Source organism: Ambystoma mexicanum, chromosome 1p (genome assembly GCF_040938575.1).
Source record: "Ambystoma mexicanum isolate Mex_15411 chromosome 1p, UKY_AmexF1_1, whole genome shotgun sequence".
In the NCBI taxonomy this organism is placed as follows: Eukaryota; Metazoa; Chordata; class Amphibia; order Caudata; family Ambystomatidae; genus Ambystoma; species Ambystoma mexicanum.
The window spans coordinates 1,028,749,239-1,028,774,548 of NC_090921.1; the positions used below are offsets into that span (position 1 = coordinate 1,028,749,239).

General features: G+C 41.2%; 12 non-coding genes across 12 annotated transcripts; all 12 read right to left on the reverse strand.

The window, feature by feature from the left end:
• Positions 1 to 650: 650 nt before the first annotated feature.
• Positions 651 to 736, reverse strand: TRNAY-GUA (transfer RNA tyrosine (anticodon GUA)). Its single transcript is given in 2 exon segments — positions 651 to 686; positions 700 to 736. It is a non-coding gene; the product is annotated as a tRNA-Tyr (tRNA).
• Positions 737 to 3,813: 3,077 nt separating this feature from the next.
• Positions 3,814 to 3,899, reverse strand: TRNAY-GUA (transfer RNA tyrosine (anticodon GUA)). Its single transcript is given in 2 exon segments — positions 3,814 to 3,849; positions 3,863 to 3,899. It is a non-coding gene; the product is annotated as a tRNA-Tyr (tRNA).
• A 1,805-nt stretch (positions 3,900 to 5,704) lies between these two features.
• Positions 5,705 to 5,790, reverse strand: TRNAY-AUA (transfer RNA tyrosine (anticodon AUA)). The gene is given in 2 exon segments: positions 5,705 to 5,740; positions 5,754 to 5,790. It is a non-coding gene; the product is annotated as a tRNA-Tyr (tRNA).
• Positions 5,791 to 8,935: 3,145 nt separating this feature from the next.
• Positions 8,936 to 9,021, reverse strand: TRNAY-GUA (transfer RNA tyrosine (anticodon GUA)). Its single transcript is given in 2 exon segments — positions 8,936 to 8,971; positions 8,985 to 9,021. It is a non-coding gene; the product is annotated as a tRNA-Tyr (tRNA).
• Positions 9,022 to 11,471: 2,450 nt separating this feature from the next.
• TRNAS-GGA (transfer RNA serine (anticodon GGA)) lies at positions 11,472 to 11,557 on the reverse strand. Its single transcript is given in 2 exon segments — positions 11,472 to 11,507; positions 11,521 to 11,557. It is a non-coding gene; the product is annotated as a tRNA-Ser (tRNA).
• A 1,208-nt stretch (positions 11,558 to 12,765) lies between these two features.
• TRNAY-GUA (transfer RNA tyrosine (anticodon GUA)) lies at positions 12,766 to 12,851 on the reverse strand. The gene is given in 2 exon segments: positions 12,766 to 12,801; positions 12,815 to 12,851. It is a non-coding gene; the product is annotated as a tRNA-Tyr (tRNA).
• Positions 12,852 to 13,408: 557 nt separating this feature from the next.
• Positions 13,409 to 13,494, reverse strand: TRNAY-GUA (transfer RNA tyrosine (anticodon GUA)). The gene is given in 2 exon segments: positions 13,409 to 13,444; positions 13,458 to 13,494. It is a non-coding gene; the product is annotated as a tRNA-Tyr (tRNA).
• Positions 13,495 to 16,593: 3,099 nt separating this feature from the next.
• Positions 16,594 to 16,679, reverse strand: TRNAY-GUA (transfer RNA tyrosine (anticodon GUA)). Its single transcript is given in 2 exon segments — positions 16,594 to 16,629; positions 16,643 to 16,679. It is a non-coding gene; the product is annotated as a tRNA-Tyr (tRNA).
• A 1,205-nt stretch (positions 16,680 to 17,884) lies between these two features.
• On the reverse strand, positions 17,885 to 17,970 carry TRNAD-GUC (transfer RNA aspartic acid (anticodon GUC)). Its single transcript is given in 2 exon segments — positions 17,885 to 17,920; positions 17,934 to 17,970. It is a non-coding gene; the product is annotated as a tRNA-Asp (tRNA).
• A 3,716-nt stretch (positions 17,971 to 21,686) lies between these two features.
• On the reverse strand, positions 21,687 to 21,772 carry TRNAY-GUA (transfer RNA tyrosine (anticodon GUA)). Its single transcript is given in 2 exon segments — positions 21,687 to 21,722; positions 21,736 to 21,772. It is a non-coding gene; the product is annotated as a tRNA-Tyr (tRNA).
• Positions 21,773 to 22,334: 562 nt separating this feature from the next.
• Positions 22,335 to 22,420, reverse strand: TRNAY-GUA (transfer RNA tyrosine (anticodon GUA)). Its single transcript is given in 2 exon segments — positions 22,335 to 22,370; positions 22,384 to 22,420. It is a non-coding gene; the product is annotated as a tRNA-Tyr (tRNA).
• A 557-nt stretch (positions 22,421 to 22,977) lies between these two features.
• Positions 22,978 to 23,063, reverse strand: TRNAY-GUA (transfer RNA tyrosine (anticodon GUA)). Its single transcript is given in 2 exon segments — positions 22,978 to 23,013; positions 23,027 to 23,063. It is a non-coding gene; the product is annotated as a tRNA-Tyr (tRNA).
• Positions 23,064 to 25,310: the final 2,247 nt, after the last annotated feature.

A 25,310-nucleotide genomic window follows, 5' to 3' on the forward strand; every position in this document is an offset into this window, starting at 1 on the left:
AAAGTCCTTCGAGCCGGATTTGAACCAGCGACCTAAGGATGCCTGTTTAACCACTACAGTGCTCCGCTCTACCAACTGAGCTATCGAAGGCTTGGCAAATCATTCTCTAGCAAACTCAATACGAGTTTCCACTTCAACCGTCGACTTGTAAACATCTCTTGCAATTCGTGCAAAATACTACAAATTTGGCTTGTGAGGTTCCCGAATTGAGTAAAAGCACATCAGTTCCCAATTAAAAAAATGACCCCCTCAGCAGTCTCCCGCATGTTAATGACCACCATACTAAGGGGGAAAAGTTGAAAGGCGGCGCCTCACAGGCCATCTCCTCAGAGTATTCAGCCGTGTTGGGCCTTGACAATATTTTAATATCTTGGATGGTGTATAGTGTTCTCTCATTTCCCTTGAGAAATCAAGATTGTCAGGGGGATTCTGCTGTTTTGCCAGTTCATAGCAAGAGATGGGGATCCAAAACACCTCACAGGAAAACAATGAAGATTGGTGTTGGACAGAAACATAACGTGGCCACAGCCTCAAAGCAAAAGGCATCTATTTTCAGTGATGAAATATAATATAATTATAAATTGTCTGTTATTTTATTTTCCAAGTATTTTACTTTCCAAGTATTCAATAAAATTTGCATTTGGCAAAAGTCCTTCGAGCCGGATTTGAACCAGCGACCTAAGGATGCCTGTTTTACCACTACAGTCCTCTGCTCTACCAACTGAGCTATCGAAGGTTTGGCAAATCATTCTCTAGCAAACTCAATACGAGCTTCCACTTCAACCGTCGACTTGTAAACATCTCTTGCAATTCGTGCAAAATACTACAAATTTGGCTTGTGAGGTTCCCGAATTGAGTAAAAGCACATCAGTTCCCAATTAAAAAAATGACCCCCTCTGCAGTCTCCTGCATGTTACTGACCACCATACTAAGGGGGAAAACTTGAAAGGCGGCGCCTCACAGGCCATCTCCTCAGAGTATTCAGCCGTGTTGGGCCTTGACAATATTTTAATATCTTGGATGATGTATAGTGTTCTCCCATTTCCCTTGAGAAATCAAGATTGTCAAGGGGATTCTGCTGTTTTGTCAGTTCATAGCAAGAGATGGGGATCCAAAACACCTCACAGGAAACCAACGAAGATTGGTGTCGGACAGAAAAATAACGTGGCCACAGCCTCAAATCAAAAGGCATCTATTTTCAGTGATGAAATATAATATAATTATAAATTGTCTGTTATTTTACTTTCCAAGTATTTTACTTTCCAAGTATTCAATAAAATGTGCACTTGGCAAAAGTCCTTCGAGCCGGATTTGAACCAGCGACCTAAGGATGCCTGTTTTACCACTACTGTCCTCCGCTCTACCAACTGAGCTATCAAAGGCTTGGCAAATCATTCTCTAGCAAACTTGGCTTGTGAGGTTCCCGAATTGAGTAAAAGCACATCAGTTCCCAATTAAAAAAATGACCCCCTCCGCAGTCTCCCGCATGTTACTGACCACCATACTAAGGGGGAAAAGTTGAAAGGCGACACCTCACAGGCCATCTCCTCAGAGTATTCAGCGGTGTTGGGCCTTGACAATATTTTAATATCTTGGATGGTGTATAGTGTTCTCTCATTTCCCTTGAGAAATCAAGATTGTCAAGGGGATTCTGCTGTTTTGCCAGTTCATAGCAAGAGATGGGGATCCAAAACACCTCACAGGAAACCAATGAAGATTCGTGTTGGACAGAAAAATAACGTGGCCACAGCCTCAAAGCAAAAGGCATCTATTTTCAGTGATGAAATATAATATAATTATAAATTGTCTGTTATTTTACTTTCCAAGTATTTTACTTTCCAAGTATTCAATAAAATGTGCATTTGGCAAAAGTCCTTCGAGCCGGATTTGAACCAGCAACCTAAGGATGCCTGTTTTACCACTACAGTCCTCTGCTCTACCAACTGAGCTATCGAAGGCTTGGCAAATCATTCTCTAGCAAACTCAATACGAGCTTCCACTTCAACCGTCGACTTGTAAACATCTCTTGCAATTCGTGCAAAATACTACAAATTTGGCTTGTGAGGTTCCCGAATTGAGTAAAAGCACATCAGTTCCCAGTTAAAAAAATGACCCCCTCCGCAGTCTCCCGCATGTTACTGACCACCATACTAAGGGGGAAAAGTTGAAAGGCGGCGCCTCACAGGCCATCTCCTCAGAGTATTCAGCCGTGTTGGGCCTTGACAATATTTTAATATCTTGGATGGTGTATAGTGTTCTCCCATTTCCCTTGAGAAATCAAGATTGTCAAGGGGATTCTGCTGTTTTGTCAGTTCATAGCAAGAGATGGGGATCCAAAACACCTCACAGGAAACCAACGAAGATTGGTGTCGGACAGAAACATAACGTGGCCACAGCCTCAAAGCAAAAGGCATCTATTTTCAGTGATGAAATATAATATAATTATAAATTGTCTGTTATTTTATTTTCCAAGCATTTTACTTTCCAAGTATTCAATAAAATTTGCATTTGGCAAAAGTCCTTCAATCTGGATTTGAACCAGCGACCTAAGGATGCCTGTTTTACCACTACAGTCCTCTGCTCTACCAACTGAGCTATCGAAGGCTTGGCAAATCAGTCTCTAGCAAGCTCAATACGAGCTTTTACTTCAACCGTCGACATTCAAACATCTCTTGCAATTCGTGCAAAATACTACAAATTTGGCTTGTGAGGTTCCCGAATTGAGTAAAAGCACATCAGTTCACAATTAAAAAAATGACCCCCTCCGAGGTCTCCCGCATGTTACTGACCACCATACTAAGGGGGAAAAGTTGAAAGGCGGCGCCTCACAGGCCATCTCCTCAGAGTATTCAGCTGTGTTGGGCCTTGACAATATTTTAATATCTTGGATGGTGTATAGTGTTCTCTCATTTCCCTTGAGAAATCAAGATTGTCAAGGGGATTCTGCTGTTTTGCCAGTTCATAGCAAGAGATGGGGATCCAAAACACCTCACATGAAACAAATGAAGATTCGTGTTGGACAGAAACATAACGTGGCCACAGCCTCAAAGCAACAGGCATCTATTTTCAGTGATGAAATATAATATAATCATAAATTGTCTGTTATTTTACTTTCCAAGTATTTTACTTTCCAAGTATTCAATAAAATTTGCATTTGGCAAAAGTCTTTCGAGCCAGATTTGAACCAGCGACCTAAGGATGCCTGTTGTACTACTACAGTCCTCTGCTCTACCAACTGAGCTATCAAAGGCTTGGCAAATCATTCTCTAGCAAACTCAATACGAGCTTCCACTTCAACCGTCGACTTGTAAACATCTCTTGCAATTCGTGCAAAATACTACAAATTTGGCTTGTGAGGTTCCCGAATTGAGTAAAAGCACATCAGTTCCCAATTTAAAAAATGACCCCCTCCGCAGTCTCCCGCATGTTACTGACCACCATACTAAGGGGGGAAAAGTTGAAAGGCGGCACCTCACAGGCCATCTCCTCAGAGCATTCAGCCGCGTTGGGCCTTGACAATATTTTAATATCTTGGATGGTGTATAGTGTTCTCTCATTTTCCTTGAGAAATCAAGATTGTCAAGGGGATTATGCTGTTTTGCCAGTTCATAGCAAGAGATGGGGATCAAAGAAACACCTCACAGGAAACCAATGAAGATTGGTGTTGGACAGAAAAATAATGTGGCCACAGCCTCAAAGCAAAAGGCATCTATTTTCAGTGATGAAATATAATATAATTATAAATTGTCTGTTATGTTATTTTCCAAGTATTTTACTTTCCAAGTATTCAATAAAATTTGCATTTGGCAAAAGTCCTTCGAGCCGGATTTGAACCAGCGACCTAAGGATGCCTGTTTTACCACTACAGTCCTCCGCTCTACCAACTGAGCTATCGAAGGCTTGGCAAATCATTTTCTAGCAAACTCAATACAAGCTTCCACTTCAACCGTCGACTTGTAAACATCTCTTGCAATTCGTGCAAAATACTACAAATTTGGCTTGTGAGGTTCCCGAATTGAGTAAAAGCACATCAGTTCCCAATTAAAAAAATGCCCCCTCCGCAGTCTCCCGCATGTTACTGACCACCATACTAAGGAGGAAAAGTTGAAAGGCGGCGCCTCACAGGCCATCTCCTCAGAGTATTCATCAGTGTTCGGCCTTGACAATATTTAAATATCTTGGATGGTGTATAGTGTTCTCCCATTTCCCTTGAGAAATCAAGATTGTCAAGGGGATTCTGCTGTTTTGCCAGTTCATAGCAAGAGATGGGGATCCAAAACACCTCACAGGAAAACAATGAAGATTGGTGTTGGACAGAAACATAACGTGGCCACAGCCTCAAAGCAAAAGGCATCTATTTTCAGTGATGAAATATAATATAATTATAAATTGTCTGTTATTTTATTTTCCAAGTATTTTACTTTCCAAGTATTCAATAAAATTTGCATTTGGCAAAAGTCATTCGAGCCGGATTTGAACCAGCGACCTAAGGATGCCTGTTTTACCACTACAGTCCTCCGCTCTACCAACTGAGCTATCGAAGGCTTGGCAAAGCATTCTCTAGCAAACTCAATACGAGCTTCCACTTCAACCGTCGACTTGTAAACATCTCTTGCAATTCGTGCAAAATACTACAAATTTGGCTTGTGAGGTTCCCGAATTGAGTAAAAGCACATCAGTTCCCAATTAAAAAAATGACCCCCTCTGCAGTCTCCTGCATGTTACTGACCACCATACTAAGGGGGAAAACTTGAAAGGCGGCGCCTCACAGGCCATCTCCTCAGAGTATTCAGCCGTGTTGGGCCTTGACAATATTTTAATATTTTGGATGATGTATAGTGTTCTCCCATTTCCCTTGAGAAATCAAGATTGTCAAGGGGATTCTGCTGTTTTGTCAGTTCATAGCAAGAGATGGGGATCCAAAATACCTCACAGGAAACCAACGAAGATTGGTGTCGGACAGAAAAATAACGTGGCCACAGCCTCAAAGCAAAAGGCATCTATTTTCAGTGATGAAATATAATATAATTATAAATTGTCTTTTATTTTACTTTCCAAGTATTTTACTTTCCAAGTATTCAATAAAATGTGCATTTGGCAAAAGTCCTTTGAGCCGGATTTGAACCAGCGACGAGCTATCGAAGGCTTGGCAAATCATTCTCTAGCAAACTCAATACGAGCTTCCACTTCAACCGTCGACTTGTAAACATCTCTTGCAATTCGTGCAAAATACTACAAATTTGGCTTGTGAGGTTCCCGAATTGAGTAAAAGCACATCAGTTCCCAGTTAAAAAAATGACCCCCTCCGCAGTCTCCCGCATGTTACTGACCACCATACTAAAGGGGAAAAGTTGAAAGGCGCGCCTCACAGGCCATCTCCTCAGAGTATTCAGCCGTGTTGGGCCTTGACAATATTTTAATATCTTGGATGGTGTATAGTGTTCTCCCATTTCCCTTGAGAAATCAAGATTGTCAAGGGGATTCTGCTGTTTTGTCAGTTCATAGCAAGAGATGGGGATCCAAAACACCTCACAGGAAACCAACGAAGATTGGTGTCGGACAGAAACATAACGTGGCGACAGCCTCAAAGCAAAAGGCATCTATTTTCAGTGATGAAATATAATATAATTATAAATTGTCTGTTATTTTATTTTCCAAGCATTTTACTTTCCAAGTATTCAATAAAATTTGCATTTGGCAAAAGTCCTTCAATCTGGATTTGAACCAGCGACCTAAGGATGCCTGTTTTACCACTATAGTCCTCTGCTCTACCAACTGAGCTATCGAAGGCTTTGCAAATCAGTCTCTAGCAAGCTCAATACGAGCTTTCACTTCAACCGTCGACATTCAAACATCTCTTGCAATTCGTGCAAAATACTACAAATTTGGCTTGTGAGGTTCCCGAATTGAGTAAAAGCACATCAGTTCACAATTAAAAAAATGACCCCCTCCGAGGTCTCCCGCATGTTACTGACCACCATACTAAGGGGGAAAAGTTGAAAGGCGGCCCCTCACAGGCCATCTCCTCAGAGTATTCAGCTGTGTTGGGCCTTGACAATATTTTAATATCTTGGATGGTGTATAGTGTTCTCTCATTTCCCTTGAGAAATCAAGATTGTCAAGGGGATTCTGCTGTTTTGCCAGTTCATAGCAAGAGATGGGGATCCAAAACACCTCACATGAAACCAATGAAGATTTGTGTTGGACAGAAACATAACGTGGCCACAGCCTCAAAGCAACAGGCATCTATTTTCAGTGATGAAATATAATATAATCATAAATTGTCTGTTATTTTACTTTCCAAGTATTTTACGTTCCAAGTATTCAATAAAATTTGCATTTGGCAAAAGTCTTTCGAGCCGGATTTGAACCAGCGACCTAAGGATGCCTGTTTTACCACTACAGTCTTCAGCTCTACCAACTGAGCTATCGAAGGCTTGGCAAAGCATTCTCTAGCAAACTCAATACGAGCTTCCACTTCAACCGTCGACTTGTAAACATCTCTTGCAATTCGTGCAAAATACTACAAATTTGGCTTGTGAGGTTCCCGAATTGAGTAAAAGCACATCAGTTCCCAATTCAAAAAATGACCCCCTCTGCAGTCTCCTGCATGTTACTGACCACCATACTAAGGGGGAAAACTTGAAAGGCGGCGCCTCACAGGCCATCTCCTCAGAGTATTCAGCCGTGTTGGGCCTTGACAATATTTTAATATTTTGGATGATGTATAGTGTTCTCCCATTTCCCTTGAGAAATCAAGATTGTCAAGGGGATTCTGCTGTTTTGTCAGTTCATAGCAAGAGATGGGGATCCAAAACACCTCACAGGAAACCAACGAAGATTGGTGTCGGACAGAAACATAACGTGGCCACAGCCTCAAAGCAAAAGGCATCTATTTTCAGTGATGAAATATAATATAATTATAAATTGTCTGTTATTTTATTTTCCAAGTATTTTACTTTCCAAGTATTCAATAAAATGTGCATTTGGCAAAAGTCCTTCAATCCGGATTTCAACCAGCAACCTAAGGATGCCAGTTTTACCACGACAGTCCTCCGCTCTACCAACTGAGCTATCGAAGGCTTGGCAAAACAGTCTCTAGCAAGCTCAATACGAGCTTCCACTTCAACCGTCGACATGCAAACATCTATTGCAATTCGTGCAAAATACTACAAATTTGGCTTGTGAGGTTCCCGAATTGAGTAAAAGCACATCAGTTCCCAATTAAAAAAATGACCCCCTCCGCAGTCTCCCGCATGTTACTGACCACCATACTAAGGGGGAAAAGTTGAAAGGCGCGCCTCACAGGCCATCTCCTCAGAGTATTCAGCCGTGTTGGGCCTTGACAATATTTTAATATCTTGGATGGTGTATAGTGTTCTCCCATTTCCCTTGAGAAATCAAGATTGTCAAGGGGATTCTGCTGTTTTGTCAGTTCATAGCAAGAGATGGGGATCCAAAACACCTCACAGGAAACCAACGAAGATTGGTGTCGGACAGAAACATAACGTGGCGACAGCCTCAAAGCAAAAGGCATCTATTTTCAGTGATGAAATATAATATAATTATAAATTGTCTGTTATTTTATTTTCCAAGCATTTTACTTTCCAAGTATTCAATAAAATTTGCATTTGGCAAAAGTCCTTCAATCTGGATTTGAACCAGCGACCTAAGGATGCCTGTTTTACCACTACAGTCCTCTGCTCTACCAACTGAGCTATCGAAGGCTTGGCAAATCAGTCTCTAGCAAGCTCAATACGAGCTTTTACTTCAACCGTCGACATTCAAACATCTCTTGCAATTCGTGCAAAATACTACAAATTTGGCTTGTGAGGTTCCCGAATTGAGTAAAAGCACATCAGTTCACAATTAAAAAAATGACCCCCTCCGAGGTCTCCCGCATGTTACTGACCACCATACTAAGGGGGAAAAGTTGAAAGGCGGCGCCTCACAGGCCATCTCCTCAGAGTATTCAGCTGTGTTGGGCCTTGACAATATTTTAATATCTTGGATGGTGTATAGTGTTCTCTCATTTCCCTTGAGAAATCAAGATTGTCAAGGGGATTCTGCTGTTTTGCCAGTTCATAGCAAGAGATGGGGATCCAAAACACCTCACATGAAACCAATGAAGATTCGTGGTGGACAGAAACATAACGTGGCCACAGCCTCAAAGCAACAGGCATCTATTTTCAGTGATGAAATATAATATAATCATAAATTATCTGTTATTTTATTTTCCAAGTATTTTACTTTCCAAGTATTCAATAAAATTTGCATTTGGCAAAAGTCTTTCGAGCCAGATTTGAACCAGCGACCTAAGGATGCCTGTTGTACTACTACAGTCCTCTGCTCTACCAACTGAGCTATCGAAGGCTTGGCAAATCATTCTCTAGCAAACTCAATACGAGCTTCCACTTCAACCGTCGACTTGTATACATCTCTTGCAATTCGTGCAAAATACTACAAATTTGGCTTGTGAGGTTCCCGAATTGAGTAAAAGCACATCAGTTCCCAATTAAAAAAATGACCCCCTCCGCAGTCTCCCGCATGTTACTGACCACCATACTAAGGGGGAAAAGTTGAAAGGCGGCACCTCACAGGCCATCTCCTCAGAGCATTCAGCCGCGTTGGGCCTTGACAATATTTTAATATCTTGGATGGTGTATAGTGTTCTCTCATTTTCCTTGAGAAATCAAGATTGTCAAGGGGATTATGCTGTTTTGCCAGTTCATAGCAAGAGATGGGGATCAAAAAAACACCTCACAGGAAACCAAAGAAGATTGGTGTTGGACAGAAAAATAATGTGGCCACAGCCTCAAAGCAAAAGGCATCTATTTTCAGTGATGAAATATAATATAATTATAAATTGTCTGTTATGTTATTTTCCAAGTATTTTACTTTCCAAGTATTCAATAAAATTTGCATTTGGCAAAAGTCCTTCGAGCCGGATTTGAACCAGCGACCTAAGGATGCCTGTTTTACCACTACAGTCCTCCGCTCTACCAACTGAGCTATCGAAGGCTTGGCAAATCATTTTCTAGCAAACTCAATACAAGCTTCCACTTCAACCGTCGACTTGTAAACATCTCTTGCAATTCGTGCAAAATACTACAAATTTGGCTTGTGAGGTTCCCGAATTGAGTAAAAGCACATCAGTTCCCAATTAAAAAAATGCCCCCTCCGCAGTCTCCCGCATGTTACTGACCACCATACTAAGGAGGAAAAGTTGAAAGGCGGCGCCTCACAGGCCATCTCCTCAGAGTATTCATCAGTGTTCGGCCTTGACAATATTTAAATATCTTGGATGGTGTATAGTGTTCTCCCATTTCCCTTGAGAAATCAAGATTGTCAAGGGGATTCTGCTGTTTTGCCAGTTCATAGCAAGAGATGGGGATCCAAAACACCTCACAGAAAAACAATGAAGATTGGTGTTGGACAGAAACATAACGTGGCCACAGCCTCAAAGCAAAAGGCATCTATTTTCAGTGATGAAATATAATATAATTATAAATTGTCTGTTATTTTATTTTCCAAGTATTTTACTTTCCAAGTATTCAATAAAATTTGCATTTGGCAAAATTCATTCGAGCCGGATTTGAACCAGCGACCTAAGGATGCCTGTTTTACCACTACAGTCCTCCGCTCTACCAACTGAGCTATCGAAGGCTTGGCAAAGCATTCTCTAGCAAACTCAATACGAGCTTCCACTTCAACCGTCGACTTGTAAACATCTCTTGCAATTCGTGCAAAATACTACAAATTTGGCTTGTGAGGTTCCCGAATTGAGTAAAAGCACATTAGTTCCCAATTAAAAAAATGACCCCCTCTGCAGTCTCCTGCATGTTACTGACCACCATACTAAGGGGGAAAACTTGAAAGGCGGCGCCTCACAGGCCATCTCCTCAGAGTATTCAGCCGTGTTGGGCCTTGACAATATTTTAATATTTTGGATGATGTATAGTGTTCTCCCATTTCCCTTGAGAAATCAAGATTGTCAAGGGGATTCTGCTGTTTTGTCAGTTCATAGCAAGAGATGGGGATCCAAAATACCTCACAGGAAACCAACGAAGATTGGTGTCGGACAGAAAAATAACGTGGCCACAGCCTCAAAGCAAAAGGCATCTATTTTCAGTGATGAAATATAATATAATTATAAATTGTCTTTTATTTTACTTTCCAAGTATTTTACTTTCCAAGTATTCAATAAAATGTGCATTTGGCAAAAGTCTTTTGAGCCGGATTTGAACCAGCGACGAGCTATCGAAGGCTTGGCAAATAATTCTCTAGCAAACTCAATACGAGCTTCCACTTCAACCGTCGACTTGTAAACATCTCTTGCAATTCGTGCAAAATACTACAAATTTGGCTTGTGAGGTTCCCGAATTGAGTAAAAGCACATCAGTTCCCAATTAAAAAAATGACCCCCTCCGCAGTCTCCCGCATGTTACTGACCACCATAGTAAGGGGGAAAAGTTGAAAGGTGGCGCCTCACAGGCCATCTCCTCAGAGTATTCAGCCGCGTTGGGCCTTGACAATATTTTAATATCTTGGATGGTGTATAGTGTTATCTCATTTCCCTTGAGAAATCAAGATTGTCAAGGGGATTCTGCTGTTTTGCCAGTTCATAGCAAGAGATGGTGATCCAAAACACCTCACAGGAAACCAACGAAGATTGGTGTCGGACAGAAAAATAACGTGGCCACAGCCTCAAATCAAAAGGCATCTATTTTCAGTGATGAAATATAATATAATTATAAATTGTCTGTTATTTTACTTTCCAAGTATTTTACTTTCCAAGTATTCAATAAAATGTGCACTTGGCAAAAGTCCTTCAAGCCGGATTTGAACCAGCGACCTAAGGATGCCTGTTTTATCACTACAGTCCTCCCTCTACCAACTGAGCTATCGAAGGCTTGGGACATCAACTCTAGCAAACTCAATACGAGCTTCGACTTCAACCGTCGACTTGTAAACATCTCTTGCAATTCGTGCAAAATACTACAAATTTGGCTTGTGAGGTTCCCGAATTGAGTAAAAGCACATCAGTTCCCAATTAAAAAAATGACCCCCTCCGCAGTCTCCCGCATGTTACTGACCACCATACTAAGGGGGAAAAGTTGAAAGGCGGCGCCTCACAGGCCATCTCCTCAGAGTATTCAGCCGCGTTGGGCCTTGACAATATTTTAATATCTTGGATGGTGTATAGTGTTCTCTCATTTCCCTTGAGAAATCAAGATTGTCAAGGGGATTCTGCTGTTTTGCCAGTTCATAGCAAGAGATGGGGATCCAAAACACCTCACAGGAAACCAATGAAGATTCGTGTTGGACAGAAAAATAACGTGGTCACAGCCTCAAAGCAAAAGGCATCTATTTTCAGTGATGAAATATAATATAATTATAAATTGTCTGTTATTTTACTTTCCAAGTATTTTACTTTCCAAGTATTCAATAAAATGTGCATTTGGCAAAAGTCCTTCGAGCCGAATTTGAACCAGTGACCTAAGGATACCTGTTTTACCACTCCAGTCCTCCGCTCTACCAACTGAGCTATCGAAGGCTTGGCAAATCAGTCTCTAGCAAGCTCAATACGAGTTTCCACTTCAACCGTCGACATTCAAACATCTCTTGCAATTCGTGCAAAATACTACAAATTTGGCTTGTGAGGTTCCCGAATTGAGTAAAAGCACATCAGTTCACAATTAAAAAAATGACCCCCTCCGCAGTCTCCCGCATGTTACTGACCACCATACAAAGGAGGAAAAGTTGAAAGGCGGCGCCTCACAGGCCATCTCCTCAGAGTATTCAGCCGTGTTGGGCCTTGACAATATTTTAATATCTTGGATGGTGTATACTGTTCTCTCATTTCCCTTGAGAAATCAAGATTGTCAAGGGGATTCTGCTGTTTTGCCAGTTCATAGCAAGAGATGGGGATCCGAATCACCTCACAGGAAACCAATGAAGATTGGTGTTGGACAGAAACATAACGTGGCCACAGCCTCAAAGCAAAAGGCATCTATTTTCAGTGATGAAATATAATATAATTATAAATTGTCTGTTATTTTATTTTCCAAGTATTTTACTTTCCAAGTATTCAATAAAATTTGCATTTGGCAAAATTCCTTCGAGCCGGATTTGAACCAGCGACCTAAGGATGCCTGTTTAACCACTACAGTGCTCCGCTCTACCAACTGAGCTATCGAAGGCTTGGCAAATCATTCTCTAGCAAACTCAATACGAGCTTCCACTTCAACCGTCGACTTGTAAACATCTCTTGCAATTCGTGCAAAATACTACAAATTTGGCTTGTGAGGTTCCCGAATTGAGTAAAAGCACATCAGTTCCCAATTAAAAAAATGACCCCCTCCGCAGTCTCCCGCATGTTACTGACCACCATACTAAGGGGGAAAAGTTGAAAGGCGGCACCTCACAGGCCATCTCCTCAGAGCATTCAGCCGCGTTGGGCCTTGACAATATTTTAATATCTTGGATGGTGTATAGTGTTCTCTCATTTTCCTTGAGAAATCAAGATTGTCAAGGGGATTATGCTGTTTTGCCAGTTCATAGCAAGAGATGGGGATCAAAAAAACACCTCACAGGAAACCAAAGAAGATTGGTGTTGGACAGAAAAATAATGTGGCCACAGCCTCAAAGCAAAAGGCATCTATTTTCAGTGATGAAATATAATATAATTATAAATTGTCTGTTATGGTTTTTTCCAAGTATTTTACTTTCCAAGTATTCAATAAAATTTGCATTTGGCAAAAGTCCTTCGAGCCGGATTTGAACCAGCGACCTAAGGATGCCTGTTTTACCACTACAGTCCTCCGCTCTACCAACTGAGCTATCGAAGGCTTGGCAAATCATTTTCTAGCAAACTCAATACAAGCTTCCACTTCAACCGTCGACTTGTAAACATCTCTTGCAATTCGTGCAAAATACTACAAATTTGGCTTGTGAGGTTCCCGAATTGAGTAAAAGCATATCAGTTCCCAATTAAAAAAATGACCCCCTCCGCAGTCTCCCGCATGTTACTGACCACCATACTAAGGAGGAAAAGTTGAAAGGCGGCGCCTCACAGGCCATCTCAGAGTATTCATCAGTGTTCGGCCTTGACAATATTTTAATATCTTGGATGGTGTATAGTGTTCTCCCATTTCCCTTGAGAAATCAAGATTGTCAAGGGGATTCTGCTGTTTTGCCAGTTCATAGCAAGAGATGGGGATCCAAAACACCTCACAGGAAAACAATGAAGATTGGTGTTGGACAGAAACATAACGTGGCCACAGCCTCAAAGCAAAAGGCATCTATTTTCAGTGATGAAATATAATATAATTATAAATTGTCTGTTATTTTATTTTCCAAGTATTTTACTTTCCAAGTATTCAATAAAATTTGCATTTGGCAAAAGTCCTTCGAGCCGGATTTGAACCAGCGACCTAAGGATGCCTGTTTTACCACTACAGTCCTCCGCTCTACCAACTGAGCTATCGAAGGCTTGGCAAATCATTCTCTAGCAAACTCAATACGAGCTTCCACTTCAACCGTCGACTTGTAAACATCTCTTGCAATTCGTGCAAAATACTACAAATTTGGCTTGTGAGGTTCCCGAATTGAGTAAAAGCACATCAGTTCCCAGTTAAAAAAATGACCCCCTCCGCAGTCTCCCGCATGTTACTGACCACCATACTAAAGGGGAAAAGTTGAAAGGCGCGCCTCACAGGCCATCTCCTCAGAGTATTCAGCCGTGTTGGGCCTTGACAATATTTTAATATCTTGGATGGTGTATAGTGTTCTCCCATTTCCCTTGAGAAATCAAGATTGTCAAGGGGATTCTGCTGTTTTGTCAGTTCATAGCAAGAGATGGGGATCCAAAACACCTCACAGGAAACCAACGAAGATTGGTGTCGGACAGAAACATAACGTGGCCACAGCCTCAAAGCAAAAGGCATCTATTTTCAGTGATGAAATATAATATAATTATAAATTGTCTGTTATTTTATTTTCCAAGTATTTTACTTTCCAAGTATTCAATAAAATGTGCATTTGGCAAAAGTCCTTCAATCCGGATTTCAACCAGCGACCTAAGGATGCCAGTTTTACCACGACAGTCCTCCGCTCTACCAACTGAGCTATCGAAGGCTTGGCAAATCAGTCTCTAGCAAGCTCAATACGAGCTTCCACTTCAACCGTCGACATGCAAACATCTATTGCAATTCGTGCAAAATACTACAAATTTGGCTTGTGAGGTTCCCGAATTGAGTAAAAGCACATCAGTTCCCAATTAAAAAAATGACCCCCTCCGCAGTCTCCCGCATGTTACTGACCACCATACTAAGGAGGAAAAGTTGAAAGGCGGCGCCTCACAGGCCATCTCCTCAGAGTATTCAGCTGTGTTGGGCCTTGACAATATTTTAATATCTTGGATGGTGTATAGTGTTCTCTCATTTCCCTTGAGAAATCGAGATTGTCAAGGGGATTCTGCTGTTTTGCCAGTTCATAGCAATAGATGGGGATCCAAAACACCTCACATGAAACCAATGAAGATTGGTGTCGGACAGAAAAATAACGTGGCCACAGCCTCAAAGCAAAAGGCATCTATTTTCAGTGATGAAATATAATATAATTATAAATTGTCTGTTATTTTACTTTCCAAGTATTTTACTTTCCAAGTATTCAATAAAATGTGCATTTGGCAAAAGTCCTTTGAGCCGGATTTGAACCAGCGACGAGCTATCGAAGGCTTGGCAAATCATTCTCTAGCAAACTCAATACGAGCTTCCACTTCAACCGTCGACTTGTAAACATCTCTTGCAATTCGTGCAAAATACTACAAATTTGGCTTGTGAGGTTCCCGAATTGAGTAAAAGCACATCAGTTCCCAGTTAAAAAAATGACCCCCTCCGCAGTCTCCCGCATGTTACTGACCACCATACTAAAGGGGAAAAGTTGAAAGGCGCGCCTCACAGGACATCTCCTCAGAGTATTCAGCCGTGTTGGGCCTTGACAATATTTTAATATCTTGGATGGTGTATAGTGTTCTCCCATTTCCCTTGAGAAATCAAGATTGTCAAGGGGATTCTGCTGTTTTGTCAGTTCATAGCAAGAGATGGGGATCCAAAACACCTCACAGGAAACCAACGAAGATTGGTGTCGGACAGAAACATAACGTGGCCACAGCCTCAAAGCAAAAGGCATCTATTTTCAGTGATGAAATATAATATAATTATAAATTGTCTGTTATTTTATTTTCCAAGCATTTTACTTTCCAAGTATTCAATAAAATTTGCATTTGGCAAAAGTCCTTCAATCTGGATTTGAACCAGCGACCTAAGGATGCCTGTTTTACCACTACAGTCCTCTGCTCTACCAACTGAGCTATCGAAGGCTTGGCAAATCAGTCTCTAGCAAGCTCAATACGAGCTTTTACTTCAACCGTCGACATTCAAACATCTCTTGCAATTCGTGCAAAATACTACAAATTTGGCTTGTGAGGTTCCCGAATTGAGTAAAAGCACATCAGTTCACAATTAAAAAAATGACCCCCTCCGAGGTCTCCCGCATGTTACTGACCACCATACTAAGGGGGAAAAGTTGAAAGGCGGCGCCTCACAGGCCATCTCCTCAGAGTATTCAGCTGTGTTGAGCCTTGACAATATTTTAATATCTTGGATGGTGTATAGTGTTCTCTCATTTCCCTTGAGAAATCAAGATTGTCAAGGGGATTCTGCTGTTTTGCCAGTTCATAGCAAGAGATGGGGATCCAAAACACCTCACATGAAACCAATGAAGATTCGTGTTGGACAGAAACATAACGTGGCCACAGCCTCAAAGCAACAGGCATCTATTTTCAGTGATGAAATATAATATAATCATAAATTGTCTGTTATTTTACTTTCCAAGTATTTTACTTTCCAAGTATTCAATAAAATTTGCATTTGGCAAAAGTCTTTCGAGCCAGATTTGAACCAGCGACCTAAGGATGCCTGTTGTACTACTACAGTCCTCTGCTCTACCAACTGAGCTATCGAAGGCTTGGCAAATCATTCTCTAGCAAACTCAATACGAGCTTCCACTTCAACCGTCGACTTGTAAACATCTCTTGCAATTCGTGCAAAATACTACAAATTTGGCTTGTGAGGTTCCCGAATTGAGTAAAAGCACATCAGTTCCCAATTAAAAAAATGACCCCCTCCGCAGTCTCCCGCATGTTACTGACCACCATACTAAGGGGGAAAAGTTGAAAGGCGGCACCTCACAGGCCATCTCCTCAGAGCATTCAGCCGCGTTGGGCCTTGACAATATTTTAATATCTTGGATGGTGTATAGTGTTCTCTCATTTTCCTTGAGAAATCAAGATTGTCAAGGGGATTATGCTGTTTTGCCAGTTCATAGCAAGAGATGGGGATCAAAAAAACACCTCACAGGAAACCAAAGAAGATTGGTGTTGGACAGAAAAATAATGTGGCCACAGCCTCAAAGCAAAAGGCATCTATTTTCAGTGATGAAATATAATATAATTATAAATTGTCTGTTATGTTATTTTCCAAGTATTTTACTTTCCAAGTATTCAATAAAATGTGCATTTGGCAAAAGTCCTTCGAGCCGGATTTGAACCAGCGACCTAAGGATGCCTGTTTTACCACTACAGTCCTCCACTCTACCAACTGAGCTATCGAAGGCTTGGCAAATCATTTTCTAGCAAACTCAATACAAGCTTCCACTTCAACCGTCGACTTGTAAACATCTCTTGCAATTCGTGCAAAATACTACAAATTTGGCTTGTGAGGTTCCCGAATTGAGTAAAAGCACATCAGTTCCCAATTAAAAAAATGCCCCCTCCGCAGTCTCCCGCATGTTACTGACCACCATACTAAGGAGGAAAAGTTGAAAGGCGGCGCCTCACAGGCCATCTCCTCAGAGTATTCATCAGTGTTCGGCCTTGACAATATTTAAATATCTTGGATGGTGTATAGTGTTCTCCCATTTCCCTTGAGAAATCAAGATTGTCAAGGGGATTCTGCTGTTTTGCCAGTTCATAGCAAGAGATGGGGATCCAAAACACCTCACAGGAAAACAATGAAGATTGGTGTTGGACAGAAACATAACGTGGCCACAGCCTCAAAGCAAAAGGCATCTATTTTCAGTGATGAAATATAATATAATTATAAATTGTCTGTTATTTTATTTTCCAAGTATTTTACTTTCCAAGTATTCAATAAAATTTGCATTTGGCAAAAGTCATTCGAGCCGGATTTGAACCAGCGACCTAAGGATGCCTGTTTTACCACTACAGTCCTCCGCTCTACCAACTGAGCTATCGAAGGCTTGGCAAAGCATTCTCTAGCAAACTCAATACGAGCTTCCACTTCAACCGTCGACTTGTAAACATCTCTTGCAATTCGTGCAAAATACTACAAATTTGGCTTGTGAGGTTCCCGAATTGAGTAAAAGCACATCAGTTCCCAATTAAAAAAATGACCCCCTCTGCAGTCTCCTGCATGTTACTGACCACCATACTAAGGGGGAAAACTTGAAAGGCGGCGCCTCACAGGCCATCTCCTCAGAGTATTCAGCCGTGTTGGGCCTTGACAATATTTTAATATCTTGGATGATGTATAGTGTTCTCCCATTTCCCTTGAGAAATCAAGATTGTCAAGGGGATTCTGCTGTTTTGTCAGTTCATAGCAAGAGATGGGGATCCAAAACACCTCACAGGAAACCAACGAAGATTGGTGTCGGACAGAAACATAACGTGGCGACAGCCTCAAAGCAAAAGGCATCTATTTTCAGTGATGAAATATAATATAATTATAAATTGTCTGTTATTTTATTTTCCAAGTATTTTACTTTCCAAGTATTCAATAAAATGTGCACTTGGCAAAAGTCCTTCGAGCCGGATTTCAACCAGCGACCTAAGGATGCCAGTTTTACCACGACAGTCCTCCGCTCTACCAACTGAGCTATCGAAGGCTTGGCAAATCAGTCTCTAGCAAGCTCAATACGAGCTTCCACTTCAACCGTCGACATGCAAACATCTATTGCAATTCGTGCAAAATACTACAAATTTGGCTTGTGAGGTTCCCGAATTGAGTAAAAGCACATCAGTTCCCAATTAAAAAAATGACCCCCTCCGCAGTCTCCCGCATGTTACTGACCACCATACTAAGGGGGAAAAGTTGAAAGGCACGCCTCACAGGCCATCTCCTCAGAGTATTCAGCCGTGTTGGGCCTTGACAATATTTTAATATCTTGGATGGTGTATAGTGTTCTCCCATTTCCCTTGAGAAATCAAGATTGTCAAGGGGATTCTGCTGTTTTGTCAGTTCATAGCAAGAGATGGGGATCCAAAACACCTCACAGGAAACCAACGAAGATTGGTGTCGGACAGAAACATAACGTGGCGACAGCCTCAAAGCAAAAGGCATCTATTTTCAGTGATGAAATATAATATAATTATAAATTGTCTGTTATTTTATTTTCCAAGCATTTTACTTTCCAAGTATTCAATAAAATTTGCATTTGGCAAAAGTGCTTCAATCTGGATTTGAACCAGCGACCTAAGGATGCCTGTTTTACCACTACAGTCCTCTGCTCTACCAACTGAGCTATCGAAGGCTTGGCAAATCAGTCTCTAGCAAGCTCAATACGAGCTTTTACTTCAACCGTCGACATTCAAACATCTCTTGCAATTCGTGCAAAATACTACAAATTTGGCTTGTGAGGTTCCCGAATTGAGTAAAAGCACATCAGTTCACAATTAAAAAAATGACCCCCTCCGAGGTCTCCCGCATGTTACTGACCACCATACTAAGGGGGAAAAGTTGAAAGGCGGCGCCTCACAGGCCATCTCCTCAGAGTATTCAGCTGTGTTGGGCCTTGACAATATTTTAATATCTTGGATGGTGTATAGTGTTCTCTCATTTCCCTTGAGAAATCAAGATTGTCAAGGGGATTCTGCTGTTTTGCCAGTTCATAGCAAGAGATGGGGATCCAAAACACCTCACATGAAACCAATGAAGATTCGTGTTGGACAGAAACATAACGTGGCCACAGCCTCAAAGCAACAGGCATCTATTTTCAGTGATGAAATATAATATAATCATAAATTGTCTGTTATTTTACTTTCCAAGTATTTTACTTTCCAAGTATTCAATAAAATTTGCATTTGGCAAAAGTCTTTCGAGCCAGATTTGAACCAGCGACCTAAGGATGCCTGTTGTACTACTACAGTCCTCTGCTCTACCAACTGAGCTATCGAAGGCTTGGCAAATCATTCTCTAGCAAACTCAATACGAGCTTCCACTTCAACCGTCGACTTGTAAACATCTCTTGCAATTCGTGCAAAATACTACAAATTTGGCTTGTGAGGTTCCCGAATTGAGTAAAAGCACATCAGTTCCCAATTAAAAAAATGACCCCCTCCGCAGTCTCCCGCATGTTACTGACCACCATACTAAGGAGGAAAAGTTGAAAGGCGGCGCCTCACAGGCCATCTCAGAGTATTCATCAGTGTTCGGCCTTGACAATATTTTAATATCTTGGATGGTGTATAGTGTTCTCCCATTTCCCTTGAGAAATCAAGATTGTCAAGGGGATTCTGCTGTTTTGCCAGTTCATAGCAAGAGATGGGGATCCAAAACACCTCACAGGAAAACAATGAAGATTGGTGTTGGACAGAAACATAACGTGGCCACAGCCTCAAAGCAAAAGGCATCTATTTTCAGTGATGAAATATAATATAATTATAAATTGTCTGTTATTTTATTTTCCAAGTATTTTACTTTCCAAGTATTCAATAAAATTTGCATTTGGCAAAAGACCTTCGAGCCGGATTTGAACCAGCGACCTAAGGATGCCTGTTTTACCACTACAGTCCTCCCCTCTACCAACTGAGCTATCGAAGGCTTGACAAATCATTCTCTAGCAAACTCAATACGAGCTTCCACTTCAACCGTCGACTTGTAAACATCTCTTGCAATTCGTGCAAAATACTACAAATTTGGCTTGTGAGGTTCCCGAATTGAGTAAAAGCACATCAGTTCCCAATTAAAAAAATGACCCCCTCTGCAGTCTCCTGCATGTTACTGACCACCATACTAAGGGGGAAAACTTGAAAGGCGGCGCCTCACAGGCCATCTCCTCAGAGTATTCAGCCGTGTTGGGCCTTGACAATATTTTAATATCTTGGATGATGTATAGTGTTCTCCCATTTCCCTTGAGAAATCAAGATTGTCAAGGGGATTCTGCTGTTTTGTCAGTTCATAGCAAGAGATGGGGATCCAAAACACCTCACAGGAAACCAACGAAGATTGGTGTCGGACAGAAAAATAACGTGGCCACAGCCTCAAATCAAAAGGCATCTATTTTCAGTGATGAAATATAATATAATTATAAATTGTCTGTTATTTTACTTTCCAAGTATTTTACTTTCCAAGTATTCAATAAAATGTGCACTTGGCAAAAGTCCTTCGAGCCGGATTTGAACCAGCGACCTAAGGATGCCTGTTTTACCACTACTGTTCTCCGCTCTACCAACTGAGCTATCAAAGGCTTGGCAAATCATTCTCTAGCAAACTTGGCTTGTGAGGTTCCCGAATTGAGTAAAAGCACATCAGTTCCCAATTAAAAAAATGACCCCCTCCGCAGTCTCCCGCATGTTACTGACCACCATACTAAGGAGGAAAAGTTGAAAGGCGGCGCCTCACAGGCCATCTCCTCAGAGTATTCATCAGTGTTCGGCCTTGACAATATTTAAATATCTTGGATGGTGTATAGTGTTCTCCCATTTCCCTTGAGAAATCAAGATTGTCAAGGGGATTCTGCTGTTTTGCCAGTTCATAGCAAGAGATGGGGATCCAAAACACCTCACAGGAAAACAATGAAGATTGGTGTTGGACAGAAACATAACGTGGCCACAGCCTCAAAGCAAAAGGCATCTATTTTCAGTGATGAAATATAATATAATTATAAATTGTCTGTTATTTTATTTTCCAAGTATTTTACTTTCCAAGTATTCAATAAAATTTGCATTTGGCAAAAGTCATTCGAGCCGGATTTGAACCAGCGACCTAAGGATGCCTGTTTTACCACTACAGTCCTCCGCTCTACCAACTGAGCTATCGAAGGCTTGGCAAATCAGTCTCTAGCAAGCTCAATACGAGCTTTTACTTCAACCGTCGACATTCAAACATCTCTTGCAATTCGTGCAAAATACTACAAATTTGGCTTGTGAGGTTCCCGAATTGAGTAAAAGCACATCAGTTCACAATTAAAAAAATGACCCCCTCCGAGGTCTCCCGCATGTTACTGACCACCATACTAAGGGGGAAAAGTTGAAAGGCGGCGCCTCACAGGCCATCTCCTCAGAGTATTCAGCTGTGTTGGGCCTTGACAATATTTTAATATCTTGGATGGTGTATAGTGTTCTCTCATTTCCCTTGAGAAATCAAGATTGTCAAGGGGATTCTGCTGTTTTGCCAGTTCATAGCAATAGATGGGGATCCAAAACACCTCACATGAAACCAATGAAGATTGGTGTCGGACAGAAAAATAACGTGGCCACAGCCTCAAAGCAAAAGGCATCTATTTTCAGTGATGAAATATAATATAATTATAAATTGTCTGTTATTTTACTTTCCAAGTATTTTACTTTCCAAGTATTCAATAAAATTTGCATTTGGCAAAAGTCCTTCGAGCCGGATTTGAACCAGCGACCTAAGGATGCCTGTTGTACTACTACAGTCCTCCGCTCTACCAACTGAGCTATCGAAGGCTTGGCAAATCATTCTCTAGCAAACTCAATACGAGCTTCCACTTCAACCGTCGACTTGTAAACATCTCTTGCAATTCGTGCAAAATACTACAAATTTGGCTTGTGAGGTTCCCGAATTGAGTAAAAGCACATCAGTTCCCAATTAAAAAAATGACCCCCTCCGCAGTCTCCCGCATGTTACTGACCACCATACTAAGGGGGAAAAGTTGAAAGGCGGCACCTCACAGGCCATCTCCTCAGAGCATTCAGCCGCGTTGGGCCTTGACAATATTTTAATATCTTGGATGGTGTATAGTGTTCTCTCATTTTCCTTGAGAAATCAAGATTGTCAAGGGGATTATGCTGTTTTGCTAGTTCATAGCAAGAGATGGGGATCAAAAAAACACCTCACAGGAAACCAAAGAAGATTGGTGTTGGACAGAAAAATAATGTGGCCACAGCCTCAAAGCAAAAGGCATCTATTTTCAGTGATGAAATATAATATAATTATAAATTGTCTGTTATGTTATTTTCCAAGTATTTTACTTTCCAAGTATTCAATAAAATTTGCATTTGGCAAAAGTCCTTCGAGCCGGATTTGAACCAGCGACCTAAGGATGCCTGTTTTACCACTACAGTCCTCCGCTCTACCAACTGAGCTATCGAAGGCTTGGCAAATCATTTTCTAGCAAACTCAATACAAGCTTCCACTTCAACCGTCGACTTGTAAACATCTCTTGCAATTCGTGCAAAATACTACAAATTTGGCTTGTGAGGTTCCCGAATTGAGTAAAAGCATATCAGTTCCCAATTAAAAAAATGACCCCCTCCGCAGTCTCCCGCATGTTACTGACCACCATACTAAGGAGGAAAAGTTGAAAGGCGGCGCCTCACAGGCCATCTCAGAGTATTCATCAGTGTTCGGCCTTGACAATATTTTAATATCTTGGATGGTGTATAGTGTTCTACCATTTCCCTTGAGAAATCAAGATTGTCAAGGGGATTCTGCTGTTTTGCCAGTTCATAGCAAGAGATGGGGATCCAAAACACCTCACAGGAAAACAATGAAGATTGGTGTTGGACAGAAACATAACGTGGCCACAGCCTCAAAGCAAAAGGCATCTATTTTCAGTGATGAAATATAATATAATTATAAATTGTCTGTTATTTTATTTTCCAAGTATTTTACTTTCCAAGTATTCAATAAAATTTGCATTTGGCAAAAGTCCTTCGAGCCGGATTTGAACCAGCGACCTAAGGATGCCTGTTTTACCACTACAGTCCTCCGCTCTACCAACTGAGCTATCGAAGGCTTGGCAAATCATTCTCTAGCAAACTCAATACGAGCTTCCACTTCAACCGTCGACTTGTAAACATCTCTTGCAATTCGTGCAAAATACTACAAATTTGGCTTGTGAGGTTCCCGAATTGAGTAAAAGCACATCAGTTCCCAATTAAAAAAATGACCCCCTCTGCAGTCTCCTGCATGTTACTGACCACCATACTAAGGGGGAAAACTTGAAAGGCGGCGCCTCACAGGCCATCTCCTCAGAGTATTCAGCCGTGTTGGGCCTTGACAATATTTTAATATCTTGGATGATGTATAGTGTTCTCCCATTTCCCTTGAGAAATCAAGATTGTCAAGGGGATTCTGCTGTTTTGTCAGTTCATAGCAAGAGATGGGGATCCAAAACACCTCACAGGAAACCAACGAAGATTGGTGTCGGACAGAAAAATAACGTGGCCACAGCCTCAAATCAAAAGGCATCTATTTTCAGTGATGAAATATAATATAATTATAAATTGTCTGTTATTTTACTTTCCAAGTATTTTACTTTCCAAGTATTCAATAAAATGTGCACTTGGCAAAAGTCCTTCGAGCCGGATTTGAACCAGCGACCTAAGGATGCCTGTTTTACCACTACTGTCCTCCGCTCTACCAACTGAGCTATCAAAGGCTTGGCAAATCATTCTCTAGCAAACTTGGCTTGTGAGGTTCCCGAATTGAGTAAAAGCACATCAGTTCCCAATTAAAAAAATGACCCCCTCCGCAGTCTCCCGCATGTTACTGACCACCATACTAAGGAGGAAAAGTTGAAAGGCGGCGCCTCACAGGCCATCTCCTCAGAGTATTCATCAGTGTTCGGCCTTGACAATATTTAAATATCTTGGATGGTGTATAGTGTTCTCCCATTTCCCTTGAGAAATCAAGATTGTCAAGGGGATTCTGCTGTTTTGCCAGTTCATAGCAAGAGATGGGGATCCAAAACACCTTACAGGAAAACAATGAAGATTGGTGTTGGACAGAAACATAACGTGGCCACAGCCTCAAAGCAAAAGGCATCTATTTTCAGTGATGAAATATAATATAATTATAAATTGTCTGTTATTTTATTTTCCAAGTATTTTACTTTCCAAGTATTCAATAAAATTTGCATTTGGCAAAAGTCATTCGAGCCGGATTTGAACCAGCGACCTAAGGATGCCTGTTTTACCACTACAGTCCTCCGCTCTACCAACTGAGCTATCGAAGGCTTGGCAAAGAATTCTCTAGCAAACTCAATACGAGCTTCCACTTCAACCGTCGACTTGTAAACATCTCTTGCAATTCGTGCAAAATACTACAAATTTGGCTTGTGAGGTTCCCGAATTGAGTAAAAGCACATCAGTTCACAATTAAAAAAATGACCCCCTCTGCAGTCTCCTGCATGTTACTGACCACCATACTAAGGGGGAAAACTTGAAAGGCGGCGCCTCACAGGCCATCTCCTCAGAGTATTCAGCCGTGTTGGGCCTTGACAATATTTTAATATTTTGGATGATGTATAGTGTTCTCCCATTTCCCTTGAGAAATCAAGATTGTCAAGGGGATTCTGCTGTTTTGTCAGTTCATAGCAAGAGATGGGGATCCAAAATACCTCACAGGAAACCAACGAAGATTGGTGTCGGACAGAAAAATAACGTGGCCACAGCCTCAAAGCAAAAGGCATCTATTTTCAGTGATGAAATATAATATAATTATAAATTGTCTTTTATTTTACTTTCCAAGTATTTTACTTTCCAAGTATTCAATAAAATGTGCATTTGGCAAAAGTCCTTTGAGCCGGATTTGAACCAGCGACGAGCTATCGAAGGCTTGGCAAATCATTCTCTAGCAAACTCAATACGAGCTTCCACTTCAACCGTCGACTTGTAAACATCTCTTGCAATTCGTGCAAAATACTACAAATTTGGCTCGTGAGGTTCCCGAATTGAGTAAAAGCACATCAGTTCCCAGTTAAAAAAATGACCCCCTCCGCAGTCTCCCGCATGTTACTGACCACCATACTAAAGGGGAAAAGTTGAAAGGCGCGCCTCACAGGCCATCTCCTCAGAGTATTCAGCCGTGTTGGGCCTTGACAATATTTTAATATCTTGGATGGTGTATAGTGTTCTCCCATTTCCCTTGAGAAATCAAGATTGTCAAGGGGATTCTGCTGTTTTGTCAGTTCATAGCAAGAGATGGGGATCCAAAACACCTCACAGGAAACCAACGAAGATTGGTGTCGGACAGAAACAT